Here is a 14,194-nt window from a genome sequence, read left to right on the forward strand (position 1 = left end):
TGGCCTGGAATGGAAGGTATCAAGTAGATCTATGAGCTTGAGCTGTAGTACAATATCTGAAAAAAGACTAAGGGAAAAACAAACAAACAAACAAAAAACATGACATATTCCATGTACCTCCAGAATGTAGAATCAGCGCTAACACTCTGAATTTGCAGATCATTTGCTTTATCATAAAAGAAGACTTTTCTAAGAACAAGAATTTTCAACAATAGACTGTGTTGCCTTGCAAAAATGGTGAATCAATTAATTGATGTCCCTCTTTGGATGTTCCCCCAGAGAGGAATCCTTCACTGAGTCAGGTTGAATTAGATGACTTTTAAGGTCCTTTTATAACTCTAAGATTTAGGTGATTTCATTTTAAAAAATATTTATCTGGGACTGTACTAGGCACTGTGTTAGGCACTGAGATGTTATAACAGTCGAGATAGCCTACCCAAAGAAGAAAATGGTCTATTAGAATCTACGTTTTCTTTTTTTTTACTTTTATTTTCATTTCAGGGGTACAAGTGCAGGTTTGTTACATAGGTAAACTTGTGTCATGGGGGTTTGTTGCACAGATTATTTTATTACCCAGGTTTTAAGCCTAGTACCCATTAGTTATTTTTCCTGATTCTCTCCCTCCTTCCACCCTCCACTCTCCAAAAGGCCCCGCTGTGTGTTGTTGCCCTCTGTGTCCATGTGTTCTCGTCATTTAGCTCCCACTTATAAGTGAGAACATGTGGTATCTGGTTTTCTGTTCCTGTGTTAGTTTGCTAAGGATAATGGCCTCCAGCTCTATCCATGTCCCTGAAAATGATATGATCTCATTCTTTTTCATAGCTGCATAGTATTCCATGGTATATATGTACCACATTTTCTTTATCCAGTCTATCATTGATAAACTAGGTTTAGATTGATTCCATGTCTTTGTTATTGTGAATGGTGCTGCAATGAACATATGTGTGCATGTGTCTTTATAAAAGAATGATTTATATTCCTTTGAGCATATACCCAGTAGTGGGATTGCTGGATTGAAAGGTATTTCTGTCTTTAGGTCTTTGAGGAATTGCCACTCTGTCTTCCACAATGGCTGAACTAATTTACACTCCCACCAACAGTGTATAAGTGCTCCTTTTTCTCCACAACGTCACCAGCATCTGTTATTTTTTAACTTTTGAATAGTAGCCATAATGACTGGTGTTAGATGGTATGTCATTGTGGTTTTGATTTGCATTTCTCTAATGATCAGTGATGTTTAGCTTTTTTTAATGTTTGTTGGCTGCATGTATGTCTTCTTTTGAAAGGTGTCTGTTCATAAATGTATCTGCCTTTGTAGCCAAGTAATGATATTGAGTACTACTGCATGCCAGGCATATTGCATAATTACCTTACCCAATCATCCCATCACAGCTAATTACTATTTACCATTTTACAGGTGGAGAATATAAAGTTTAAAAGCTATGTAAGAACTTACTAAATGTGTCAATTTGGATGACTAATTAAACTTTCTTTGCATCTATTACTTCATGGATTTGTTGTGATCATAGCGAGTTTAAACATGTAAAGTATTTAATAATTCATGTAGGTGATTATAATTATATTTTACTACTGTCATTATTGCATAGTTTTAATAGTGAAACTTAAATGGAACATAAGCCTAATGCATTCAGATTGCCTTGGCCTCACACAGAATGGGGCAGGATGAGCAGTGAAAGAGCTTGGAACCCTTTATTTCTCTTGAATAGGAAAGCAAAAGTCACTGGATATGGGAGGACAGGTATCTGAATCTCCAAACTGATATTATCTCATTTCAAGTCTCACTAAATTTGGCAGTCACTCCTGCCAACAGAGAGCTCTCAGCTGAAAGATGAAAGGGGAAGAAATTAAAGTACCCCCATAAGCTTTGTGACCTTTCATTTATTCCATATTTTGAGAAATTAATACACTGTGTTGCCTCTCCTATAGACCATGTAATCTTGGAGAGTGTTAAGTAGATGAAGACTAGAAAGACCAATAGGATTTATTTTCCAGCAGACACAAAAAATAAAACAGAGATAAAAAATAAACCAGACAAATATCTCTTCTATAGTCAGTGGATAATTAGTTAAAACTTTTTAAGAAGTAGAAAAGGGTTCAAACCATTCTTTAATGATTTCTGCTCATCCCTCCTGATTATTTTAGCCGCAGAAGTAAACCTGAACTAGGAAAATGTTTTCTTTCAATTTGTGTAACTTAAAGTTCTCAATGAGGTGCTAATTATATGATAATTTTTCCTCCTGCAAAAGAGATTTAATAGTTGCTGCATAGATGTAACAATTAGTAAGATGTAGTCCTTGCTAATAACATGATGATAACAATAGCTATTTTTAATTAAGAGTTCATTATGTGCCACATATTTTGCTAAATATTTTGTTTATATATCATTTGGGTTCTCACAGATCAATATTTACGGACCCTATTTTATAAATGAAGAAATAAAATTTTGTTGGGTAATGGTAGATTAAGCAATCTTCCTGCTGAAGAAAATTTTTTAAAATTCTAGAAGAAAATGTAAAACATATTCCTCTAAGAACATCAAAGAGCAATCAAGTTGGATTAGAAATATTAGGCAAAGATATGAGAGAAAACAGACATCTGAAAAGTGAGCCTACATTTGGTCCTCTTTTAGCCCAGAGGATATTTACTAATGTGGGAGAAGTAGATGAGAGGCTGAGCAGTACTTTTCACAGTATCATATAGGGTTAGGGAAACAAAAATTGAAATCCAGGGCTTGCCAAAGTTAGGAGTCCTTATAAAATATTCTACACCAAGGATTGGGACCTGGAAGGACTTGATCCTAGAAATAATCACAAAATCACATTCATACAGAGTGCACCCTGGTTTTAAGTCATTTGGGTGGCCTAGAAAATTTCAAGCCCTAAAATTGAATTCAGATGATTTCATATTGCTATTATCCCCCACCCCTACAAGTACCTGGAAAAAAACAAGTGGGAATCCTCTCTGGACAAAGACAACAGCATGATAGTCATCAAATTATTTTTATAAATTAATTATTATATACAATAGCCAGAACACAATCGATAACAAGCCAGAAAGAGATAAGAAAACATTAAAAAAGAAAAGCAGAACAACAGAAATGGACCACGAGTACTTCAAATAATGCAATTTTCAGGCATAGACTTTAAAAACAATTAGCTTACTATTTCTATAGATATGAAAGTTGAATTTAAGGTAATTAGCAAAGAACCGGAAATTATGAAAGCTGGCTTAGCAGATTTGGAAAATAACTAAAACCTATAGAGATGAAAAAGGGACTCGTTGGTTGTACTCAACAGTCTGTTAAATACAGTTGAAGAGAGATTTTATAAACTGGAAGAAAGGTCAGAAGAAACTATTCAGAAAACAGCATGAGGAAAAATGAGTATATAACACAGAGAAGAGCAGGTAGGATCCTCAAGGATAGAGTCAGGAGATCCAATATACCTGTAACTGAAGACCCAGAAGAAATGGGAAAAAAGAGATAATGGCTGAGAATGATTTAAAGTTGATAAAAATATTAATATACAGATTTGAGATATACTAATAAGTCCTAAGCAAAATATAAAAGTAAGCCCATGCCAAAACACATTATATTGAACCTTTAGAAAAGAAATATTTTTAAAAATAACTAAAGGAAAACACAGATAAGCTTTAAAAGAATATCAATAAGAGTGACAGATAAGCTCCAATAGCAATCAGGAAAGCCAGCAGAGTGGAATGACAGCCTTTTATTTGCTTTAAGAAAATAATGCCATTATAGAAATCTATTTTCAGCAAAAATTATTTTCAAGAATAAAGATGAGAGAGGAATTCTGGGAAGATAGCTATAGTGATGGCAGTGAGTGTTTTTCAGTCTTTCTAAATCATTTTACAAAAAATAGAGCAAGTGAGATTGCAAAACTAAGAGACCAAGAACAATACCTACAACAAAAATAAAGTATAAGGTATCTTCACTTACCCAAGACACAAGTGATTTGGATAGTTAGCTACTGGACATGTGTGGTGTAGCATGTATATAAGAGAAATCAGAGGGAAGCAACAGGGCATTTGATTGTCCTGAAAGGAAAACCACAGGATCCCCAATAGTTATTCTCTGAAAAGTGTGAGTCCAATTTGAGATTTAGGAGCTTTAACTGGGAAGAATTTTCACATTACAATTGACAGTTGCAGGCAAGGGACCTGTGGTAAGATTTCAATAGCTGGAACAGCCAGACCCCTACAGATTTTCAAAACTAACCAGCTCAAGGTTTCTTTCAGGACGAAACCCCACACTAGAGTAAAACTTCTATAAAAGATTTCAAATTGAATACAATAGGATCAAAAAGGGCACAGGAAAGTAAAGAGCCAGAAAGTAGGGGAAGGGTAAAAAAGCCAGGAGGTCTCAGGAAATATGAGGCCATTTTTTTTTTAACACTCTACAAAGCAACGGAAGGAGGAACTCTTGAGTAGCAAGCTTAGAAAAACTATACTGATTCACTTTTCTTCCTAAAAGTTCAATAACACAAATTTCATGTAAAAAGAAGAAAAACAGGAGAGAACATTAATCATTATCCGTATGAAGTTATGATGAAAGAAATAAAATGAAGAGTATAATAACATTTCTACAGATGCTGAAGATACACCACAAAGACATGTCCACAAAGATTGTAACCTAATATATCAAACCAAACTACAAGAGATTAAGAAAACCATCAAAGACATGAAAGAATAGCAAATAATAGAAATTTTAAAACTCAGAAATAAACTGATAGAATTCCAGAAAGAATAAAAAATGAAAACAAATGTATTTCAGAAATAATGATTAAACTAGAAGGAACCCAAGAGCAAACAAAATAGATAATGGCTCAAGAGAACTAGAAGGTGAAAGGGGGAAAAATATATCTAAAGTGAAAAGACTAAAATTATTTGACAGAAAATAAGAGAATGGAGGTGATGAATCATATTAAACTATAATTTACCAGACGCAGTGGCTCATGCCTGTAATCCTAGCACCTTGGGAGGCTGAGGCGGGAGAATCACTTGAGTCCAGGAGTTTGAGAACAGCCTGGGCAACATAGTGAAACCCCATCTCTAAATAAACAGAAAAAAATAAAAATAAACTATAATTCAAGAAAACTTTGTGGAAATTGAAATGAAGAGACATGAAAACACATATTGAAATGACACACTACTTAGCCGGGAAAATCAAACCTGAACAACCAATACCAAATGTATTCTAGAAAAACAATAGAACCTTATAGAAACAGAAAAATTCCTTTGAACATCCAGACAAAATTATGAAGTCACTTATTTAAAAAATCATACTGTCATTTGATATTTCAATAGCTATATTTTATGCCAGAAGACAATGGTATATTTAAAATTCTCCTGTAGGAGAATGTGAGCTGGTTATGTATCGAGTTAAACTCTCTTTTAATGATAAAGGCCCCAAACAAACCATGAGCATGTAAGAATATTATTCTCATTGGTACTTTTGAAGAAGGTACTAGATGAGAAGCAACAACCAAAATTAAGAGAGAGTTATTGGCATAATATGGATGGAACTGATCATCTGTAACTTCTGTCATCAAAAAAAAGGGCAATCTGATATTACGCACCTCTTAATGCATATTATCATTATCACTCAATATCATGCCTAACTGGGAAGGCTTGTTTTCATATTTAGGTCTACAATCCACCTAGAATTATTTGTGTGTGTGTGTATTGTGTTAAGATAGGAGTCAAATTCCTTTTTCCCCATGCACATATCTAATTATCCCAGCATTGCTTATTGAAAATGCCATCCTTTCCTCCCTGCTCGGCAATGACATTTGGACACAAATCAAATAGCCATGTATTGTGCAGCTCTGCTTCTGTTATGCCCAATCATTGAATCTGAATCCAATAAATTCTTTAGATCTAACTATCAATTTGTGGAAAATACAAGAGAGAGAGGATCATGTGAAGTGACACTCCAGAAAGGCCATCAGCAAAAGCTAAGTTAATGGGAAACTATGCAGGATTAGTAACTGTAGCTTCAAAAAATAAATTGCAAGAAAAGAAAAGATCTATGGAGATAAAACTACAGGCTAAAAGAATTAAAATTTGTATTAATCAATTATGATGTATAGACTTCATTAGGATCCTAATTCAAACAAACAAACTGGAAAAAGATGAAGATGAAATATAGACATTTTCAGACCAAAGAGACAATGGAGAGAATTTGCCACTAGTAGGTCTGCACTAAAGGAAATAGTAAAGGCTGCTGTTCAGACAGAAGGAAAATAATGTGCAGGAAGGGTCAATGAACAATGAAAATGGTAAATATGTGAGATAATCTAAATGAAATGGCTAAAAAAATTAACAAGATCAATATAAAAAAATCAACCGCATTTCTAAATTCAAGCAGCAGTTTGAAAATCAACTTTATAAAAAGATGCCATTCATAATAGATTTTAAAATATCAAGTTTCTAGGAATGAATCTAACAAATATCTGCAAAATCTCCTCTCAGAAAATTATGAGAGAATTTTTAAAAAATCCTAAACAGATGGAGATATACCTTGATTGTGAATTAGAAGACTCATTATTGCAAAAATGTTCAATTCTCTCCAGATTGATTTTGCATTAAAAAAATCCAAATTGTTTTCTGTGGAAATTTTAAATATGATTTAAAATATAAATAGAATTTCAAAGGGACAAGAACAGTAAGACAACTTACACAAGGAAAATAAAATGGAAAGATGCTCTATTGGACATTAAGATTTATTATAAAGTTACAGTAATTAAGATAATGTTTTAGGCCAGCTGCGGTGGCTCACACCTGTAATCCCAGCATTTTGGGAGGCCAAGGCAGGATCCCTTTAGGCCAGGAGTTTGAGACCAGCCTTGGCAACAGGGTAAAACCCTGTCTTTACTACAAATACAAAAATTAGCTAGGTGTGGTGGTGTGCACCTGTAATCCCAGCTACTTGGGAGGCTGAGGCACAAGAATCACTTGTACTCGGGAGGTGGAGGTTGCAGTGAGCCAAGATGGCAGCCACTGCCCTCCAGCCTGGGCAAGAGAGTGAGACTCTGTTTCAAAAAAAAGAAAAGAAAAGAAAAGGGAAGAGAAAAGAAAAGAAAAGATGATGCTAAAAGGTAAAAGATAGGCAATATCAAACATTGATGAGAATGGAAAGCAACAGAAATTCTTATACACTGTTGGTAGAATTATAAATTAGCACACATTGGAAACATTTCTGCATTATCAACAAAATTTGGACATAATGCATGCCTGCAACCCAGCAATTTGGAAATCCATGCCCAAGTGCCCCAGGAGACCAGGACAAAATTCACAGCAGCATTACTTATCATGGCCCCAACTGAAAATAACCCAAATACCCATTACAAGTAGAAGGTCTACACAAATTGTGGTATATTTATACAATGGAGTACTACAAATAACAAGAACAAATGAATTATAACTACATACAAAAAGGAGGCTGAATCATAAACATAGAGGGAAATAAGCCATGCACAAAAGAATACATGCTGCAGAGTTCCACTTAACTACATTCTAAACGGCAAAACGAACTACAGTATTTGGGAATATTTAGGTGGTAAAACTAAAGAAATGCAAGGAATTCCACCATATAATTCAGAATTGTGGGTGTATTTAGGAAAGAGAGACAGAGTGTAATAGATAAATGGGACAGAGAAGGCTTTTAAGGTACCGGTAAAATTCAATATCATGCCCTGATTGGTAGTGACCTAGGTGCATTCACTTTATATGAATTCACTAAGTTGTATACTTATGTACATGTATGTTTTATATGTTTTTTGTATGTCTATTTCACGTTATACAGTTTTAAGGGGTTTTAAAAGAAGATAGGAAATCAATGCTCAGAGATTTTGAGTTTTCAAAGGCGATATACCCATCAACTCAAGGCTGCCCTGGTTTTCCTAACCCCTGAAGCCTGCACTCTCAAGCACTGCCTACAAGTTGGTCATCATCTAGTAAAGGATACTGGTTATATCTATAACACAAGAAAGAAAAGAGACAGTGATATCAGAGAGGTAGAAGGAGAACCAAACAGAGGAAGAGATCGTATCAACCCAGCTATTGGAAGGGATATAGCATGTACAAGTCCAAATGGCCACAGCTTTAGATTCTCAAAGCTACCAGGTTGTATGGATGTGTTCGTCCTAACCTCAAAGGATAAATATGATGCCAGTGTTGCATCTGGTAGCCTGGAGAGACAGCCTCTTCAGCACTCTCTGAAACAAAGGTAAGACTTATTTTCAGAGTAAGCAGCCTGGAGAACAACCATTTCAGAACTAAGCCCCCAAGTTTTTCACAAATAGGAAATCATGCCTGCCATGAATAAACTTTGCCACAAAATTACAGTTATTTTCAAATCACAGAACATTTAAGAAGGACCAGCTCTGTCAAGTTCTCCGACAGGTGGTGTAGACATGACCTAGACTCATGCCCATTCTCAGAAGGACAGTCTAGCAGGTGAGTTGCCACATTAACACATGAATGCCTTTTAAAGGGACTAGTATTATCATGGAGGAAGATTAGAAGGTACTAGGGGAGTGGATACATTCTACCTGAGAGAGCATGGAAGGTATCCTAGAAGAGATGGCATTTGAACTGGATGTTGAAGGACGATTTGGTTTCTACCAGTTTCACAAGGGGAAGGGCCAGTACAGATAGAGGCAAAAAATGTGCAAAGACATGGGTACTAATATTGATATTTGTCCTAATTCTAATTTCAATTCCAATTGGTAATGTTCATGCTAATTCTAATTTGTTGAGGATTATTGTGAGTTGGGATGCTATACCAATTTCTTTACATTACTTGTTTTATTTACATCCTGTAAAGCCCTTATGGTATACAATTTATTATTATCATTCCCATTTAGATAAGGACCTATGGTTGGAGGAATCATACTCCTGGCACTTGAGGGAACTTGGATAATGAGATATTGAGGCATGTATTTCGGCACTAGGTTAAACTGCCCTTGGAGGTATAGGCACCCTAACCAAGAGTGGAGTTAAGATTCAATAAGGAAGATAATCCAATATTTAGAGCCTTTCTATTTCTCCTAGAACACCAAAGAGATGAGAAGGAAGATGTGTGAGTGGCTCTTTAAAAACGTATCTGCACTTGTGAAGAAATTCTTTCTTGTAGGAAAGAACTAAAGAGAGGTGTGGAATAGCGTGCTGGGCGTTGATAGAGTGAACAGAGATAGGTTCATACAGTTCCAGAAAACTAGACCTCCAGGGGTCAGATCAGCAGTAGCTAAAAATGCTATTTTACAAAGCAGGCAGGAATCCTTGGATTCATTAGCTTATGCATATAGAAATAACTCTAAAAATGATTTAGGTAAACTCCTCAATAAAAATCAGTATGTTTGGGATATAAAGCTGACATCAAGAATATACATGTCTACTTGGGCCCCAGTGAGTCTTGTCCCCGCCAGCCTGTCCTGTAACTATGGAGAACAGAGAATGTGGAAGCTAACTTCAGAGACTCCTATAGGATAAGGCTGTGTCTTTAATTTAGGACATTTATAAACACCTTTTAAAATTTTATGTTTAACTGGCAAACAATAACTGTACATATTTATGGGGCACATATGATACTTGATACATGTATATGACGTGTAATGATGAAATCAATGTTATGATTTCTTTGTGTTGGGCACATTCAAAATTATCCCTTCCAACTACTATGAAGTATACAATAAATTATTGTTAACTACAGTCACCCTGCTATGCTATAGAACACTAGAACTTATTGCTCTAACAGTAATTTTGTCCTTGTTAACCAACCTCTCCCTATCCCCCAGTACCCTTCCCAGACTCTGCTAACCACAATTCTACTCTCTGCTTTTATTAGCTCAACTTTTTTAGTTCCCACATATGAATGAGAACATCTAATATTTGTCTTTCTGTGCCTGTTTTATTTCACTCAACATAATGTCCCCAGCCTCATCCAAGTTGCTGCAAATGACAGAATTTCATTATTTTTATGACTCAGTAATATTCCATTGAGTACATATACCACATATTCCTTATCCACGTACCTGCTGATGGATACTTAGGTTGATTCCACATCTTGTCCATTGTGAGCGGTGCTGCAATAAACATGGGAGTGCAGATGTCTCTTCAACATGTTGACATCCTTTCCTTTGGATATACAGCCAGTAGTGGAATTGCTGGATCACATGGTATTTCTATTTTCAGTGTTTTGAAGAACCTTTATACTTTTTTCTGTAGTGGCTGTACTAATTACATTCCTACCAAAATCAGTGGGGCTTTGATTTGCATTTCCCTGATTATTAGAGATACTGAGCATTTTTCGTATACTTGGCCATTATTACGTCTTCTTTTGAGAAATGTCCCTTTGAGACCATTTGCCCATTTTAAAAATCAGGTTATTATTATTATTTTGCTGTTGAATTGTTTGAGTTCCCTATATATTCTAGATATTAATACCCTATTGGATGATATCCAATTATTGTAGAGATCTTTCATCTCTTTGTGAGTGAGTGTGAGAATATCCCCCTGTGAGTAGCATCAGGAGGCCCAAGGAGGAGAAGGAATCTGGGGCTTGATGCAGGTAACTGCCACTAGCATTAGAGGCCTAGCAAATGTCCCTTGCTCAACCCCTTGAGTTAGCAGCGCTTTGTTATGGTGAATATGTATATATGTGGGGGTGGGAGTGGGAGTAGAGAACTTCCTTTCCTCTAGACTTAGGCAGAATTTTGAAGAAGAAGGGTGAAATTCTTCTTCTCTGCACAAAGGCCTTTCCTCAGATTAGGATGCCCCAATAGGCAAACTCCATTTGAAAACGACCTAATCTAGAAATTGTCATTTCACCAAAATGAAAACTGACCCTGGGTCCTGTGTCAGTGAGATAGGGCATGTCTGTACGTAACTGCACCTACACGTGTGCTGTGAACACAGCTGGAGAGAGACAGTGCCTTGGTAAAAAGAGCCAAGCCCTCACTCCCTGTACTCACAGGAACACACAGTGAGACTGTGGAGGAAGAGTGTTTTTTATATGAAAAATAGCATTTATTATGTGCGTGAAATATAGCATTTATTAACACCATACAAGCAGAGCAGTGGGGAGTGCTTGAGTCACAAGATTGAGAAGCCCTCTTCCTTCTAGCACCTTCTCCTCAGACCAGCTAACCTGCCATGAGACTGTTGTGTAGCCATCTCCACCTCCTCATCTTCGGGGAAGGGGATGAAAATGTCTGTGTACTACAAATGTAAATACGTATATATGCGCAGTATATATACATATATAAAAATGTGTATATATACATATATAAATGTGTGTGTGTATATATATACACACACACAGTAGGCCCTCCACAACCTGAGGTTCCACATCTGCAGACTCTACTAACTCTGGTCCCTGCTACTCAGGAGGCTGAGATGGGAAGATTGCTTGAGCCTGGGAAGTCAAGGCTGCAGTGAACTATAATCATGCCACTGCACTCCAGCCTAGGGGACAGAGTAAGAACTGTTTTTGATGGATTTGGGGCAGGTCTTTGAAGCTGTGTTTTCCTCTACCTCCAAAGAGGACTTGGTTTTCCTCTACCTCCAAAGAGGAACTTCAAGCCCAGCCATTGCAATGGGATACAGCTCAGTGACTCTCTCCGACCCCATGAGGAAATAACTTGTCTACCCATTTCAGACATGTGTCCTTTCATTTGAACCTAAAATATTTCTGGGAAAATGACATCACAATTTCATTTGAAAACTCTCCTCGGTGTCCTGAGAGGAAGTTCTTCCAGTTGTCCACTTGCAATGGGAATCCATGTCCTTTCCCTAAGTCCTTGCTGGAAAGCATGGGTGGACTTTATTAAGCCATTTGTCGGCATTGACTCCTGTCACTAGGTAATCATGATCCAGTCAGCATTTCCTCATATCCCGCCTGTCAATAATTAATCAACCTCTCTTGAGAGCTCTGAGGGCTTTGATAAGCTTAAGTGACAATATCCAGAGTCAATCTTGTCTGACTGTCAGGTCTAAGATTCGCCTCACTTCCCTTGCACTATGAGAGGCCATTCCTGCTGAAATGTGGAGATACAAACTAGTTTTTCTCATTAGGAAATCTAGAAATCTGTGTTTTCAACTACTCATTCATTCTACTATCCTATCTGTGACCTGCTAACTTGTAGGATGACTAGAGCCAAGTTGAGCCTTCCAAAATCACACTCAAGAGACAGAGAGCTGTTCAGGCCACTTTGATGGAGCCTGGTGGCATTTCAGGTTTTGCAAACAAAATACTGAATCACTTCCACGCACTCAGGCATCAGCATCACAATTTGAAAATGGCATCATGAATTTGATGCAGGAGATGGGTCCCTGCAAAGCTGGGAATGTGCAAAACTTTTGGAAACCAGAATTAATTTCCCATATGGATTGACAACCACATTTCAAAGTTCCTAAATTTCTGATTCATTGTGGTCAGTCTTAGGTTTCTCTCCAAATTCTCACTCCATCCCATTCCTAGATGAATAGTTAATTTTATGAAAAACAACAATAAAAACCCAAACTTTGTGAAACTAGTGGTGGCCTCTACTAAAGAACAGATTACTTTCATAAAGGAAACTCTTTAGGCATAAGCGATGAAAATAGATATCTCCTATTACAATGATTCCCACACTTTTAGATTTTACTGAGTAGTAAAATGGCCTCAAATATTTTAAGACTGACAGAGGACTGCCAACATTTTATTTTGCCAAGTTAGGATATTATAAAATAAACGTAAAAAACAAATAAATACCATTTGCAGTTATCCTTATTTCATAATAATAGATGGGATAGCTTAACACCCAAATGTAAAAAGGCTATAATCTCAAAATGAATTAAAAGATGACAATTGGCATTAGTGCACTGGTTTTTAAATAGAGATTTTAAAAGTTTTTAAATGTTAAAAAATTGCAAGATACATTTAATTTGTGGTGTTATTTTGAATGCAATTTATTTTTTTGGTACAAGTGTGATCATGTTAGGAACACACATTCACCAGAAGTACATAAATAGAAGCTCAAAGCTTCAATTTTTGTTTTTATCATAGACCTTATTTAAAATCCAGGTTGAACCATGCACAGTCGCTCACGCCTGTAATCCCAGCACTTTGGGAGGCTGAGGTGGGTGGATTACGAGGTCAGGAGATGGAGACTATCCTGGCTAACACGGTGAAAACCCGCCTCTACTAAAAATACAAAAATTAGCTGGGTGTGGTGGCACGTGCCTGTAGTCCCAGCTACTTGGGAGGCTGAGGCAAGAGAATCACTTGAACCTGGGAGGTAGACGTTGCAGTGAGCTGAGCTCATGCCACTGCGCTCCAGCCTGGGCCACAGAGTGAGACTCTGTCTCAAAAAAGAAAAAATAAAAATAAAATAAAATCCAGGTTGACACAGGCATGTGGACCTAAGTGGAAGCGATATACCTAATAATACCATTTCTCTCAATAAACGTTGTTGTGGGTTGAATTCCATCTCCCAAAGAGATATGGCAAAGTCCCAATCCCCAGCACCTGTGAATGTGACCTTGTTTGGAAATAGAATCTTTACAGATATCATCAAGTTAAAATGGGGTTATACTGGATTTTCGTGGGCCCTGGTCCAGTGACAGGGGGTCTTTATAAGAGAAGGGAGGGGGACACAGAGACACACACAGAGGAAAAACAGCCATGTGAAGATGGAGGCAGAAATTGGAGTGATGGGTCTACAAGCCAAGGAACACCAAGGACTGCCAGCAACCACGAAAAACTACAAAGAGGCGGGAAAATAGTTTTCCCTAGAAGCTTCAGAAGGGGCATGGCCCTATCAGCACTGATTTTAGAATTTTGCTCTTCAAAACTATGAGACAACAAATTTCCTTTTTTTTTTTAAGCTGTCCAGTTTATAGTAAATTTGTCACAACAGCCCTAGGAAACTAATGCCAAGACTATCCTGGGTGAACTAAAGAAGCTAGGAAAAATAGCCCCTCACTCTCTAGTTCCTTGCTCTGTCTTCTTGCTACGTGGTCAAAAAAAGAAGAGCAGGGAAGGTAACCAGGGGTCTCAGCAACAGGGGTTGCAAGAAAGTGTGCCCATTCAGCAGAGTCATATGTGGGGACAGAGGCTTGCAGGGCTCTGGTCACTCTCAAGAAGTAGAAATTTACATAAAAGGATTGC

This window comes from Macaca mulatta, chromosome 6, assembly GCF_049350105.2.
Source record: "Macaca mulatta isolate MMU2019108-1 chromosome 6, T2T-MMU8v2.0, whole genome shotgun sequence".
Classification (NCBI taxonomy): domain Eukaryota; kingdom Metazoa; phylum Chordata; class Mammalia; order Primates; family Cercopithecidae; genus Macaca; species Macaca mulatta.